The following is a 1,931-nucleotide window of genomic DNA, read 5'->3' as shown; positions in this document are numbered from 1 at the left end:
GGAGTACTTATGGTTCGCCAGGTGATTCCTAAGCGGAGTGCTGTATAACATATTGGCTTCTCGACTCCTCTGTTGATGGGAACGGGGATCTAATTTAGAAACTACTCAAAACGTCATGAAAACGATACCTTGACTGTGCCGTAAAAGCACATAGGCCCTGCATCCAAGTAACACCACCCCCTGAAAGGACCTGTGCCTATTGTGCGCAGCTTTGCTAGTGAAGGAAAGCTGAGTGTCTACTAATGTTTGAAATTAAAAGTGTGTAACCCAGGACGGTTTCGTGAACCTTCGGAATTGTATTTTCGTAGTCATATGGACGTATTTCTACCTGAGAAATAGCTCTCGGGGAAGTCCTTACGCAGATTCAAGAAATCGATTTAGTCACTTCTTGTAATGTTTACGTAGGATTGGTAGGGGTTTCCAACTTCTTAACTAATGTCAGATGGAAGTCTGTTGAACGACTTGCAACAGACAGCATCACTCTGCAACAAACTTGCGTCCGCAGCTTGTGGTCGTGCGGTAGCGTTCTCGCTTCCCGCGCCCGGGTTCGATTCCCGGCGGGGTCAGGGATTTTTCTCTGCCTCGTGATGACTGGGTGTCGTGTGATGTCCTTAGGTTAGTTAGGTTTAAGTAGTTCTACGTTCTAGGGGACTGATGACCATAGATGTCAAGTCCCATAGTGCTCAGAGCCATTTGAACCATTTTTGAACAAACTTGCATGAAGCATAAAGCGAGAGGTAAGATTAAATGACTAGTTGTGGTACCAGATATGGAGTATGTACATTTATTTATTTATTTACACACCAAGTTCCTTAAGACCAAATTGGGGAGCAAATCTACAAGGTCATGGAACGTGTCAGTACATGAAATTACAACACAAAAGTAATAACAGACAACAGATAAAAATAAATGTTTATGAACCCGAGAAGAGTCAGTCCATAAAATTAAGTAAAAGCAATCAACAATACAATAAGAATCAGTTTAATTTTTCAAGGAACTCCTAGACAGAATAGAAGGAGTGACCCACGAGGAAACTCTTCAGTTTCGATTTGAAAGCGCGTGGATTACTGCTAAGATTTTTGAATTCCAGTGGTAGCTTATTGAAAATGGATGCAGCACTTCACTGCACACCTTTCTGCACAAGAGTTAAGGAAGTACGATCCAAATGCAGGTTTGATTTCTGCCGAGTATTAACCGAGTGAAAGCTGCATATTCTTGGGAATAAGCTAATATTGTTAACGAGAAATGACAGTAAGGAATATATGGCAGTATTAAGTCTTTGAACAAAATCCTGAACGTGGGCTTTCCACGACAGCTTACTATCTATCTGAACACCTAGAAAATTGAACTGTTCAGTTTCACAAATCAAATGCCTGTTCTGTGAAATTAAAACTGAAACTTCCCCTCTGAACAATTATACATGATTGTGTTTAAACTGACACACAATATTTTTAGCGCAACGGAATCTGACTTTCAATAATCCCTACAAAAGAATGGCCCTGACTAACATTAACGAATACCCTTCACAAATCACTTACCTCACAAAAATCTTGGTTACTCGAACTACTGCAATACAGCGAGCGCCACTACTGCCAGCTAAATAAAAGATTCAAACTACTGAAGGCACTAATTACTAATAGGCATAGTTAGCAAATGAAAGATTTTGATAGAGAACAGACAATGTATTTACCTCAATAGTGTTCAAAAGTCATAATGTATATAGCAGTTCATGACATCCAGTCTTACAAATTTCAAAACTCCGCCATTTCTCTCCCCACATCCACCACTGCTGGCGGCTCACCTCCAACTGCGCAACGCTACGCGCTGTTCACATCCAGCTGCCCAACACTACAATGGCAGACAACAATGCAAACTAGCCACAGACTGCACACAGCACAGCCAGTGATTTTCATACAGAGCGCTACGTAATG

This window comes from Schistocerca piceifrons, chromosome 5 (assembly GCF_021461385.2).
Source record: "Schistocerca piceifrons isolate TAMUIC-IGC-003096 chromosome 5, iqSchPice1.1, whole genome shotgun sequence".
In the NCBI taxonomy this organism is placed as follows: Eukaryota; Metazoa; Arthropoda; class Insecta; order Orthoptera; family Acrididae; genus Schistocerca; species Schistocerca piceifrons.
The sequence above is the reverse complement of the archived record's forward strand: the minus strand, read 5'-3'. Positions refer to the sequence as shown.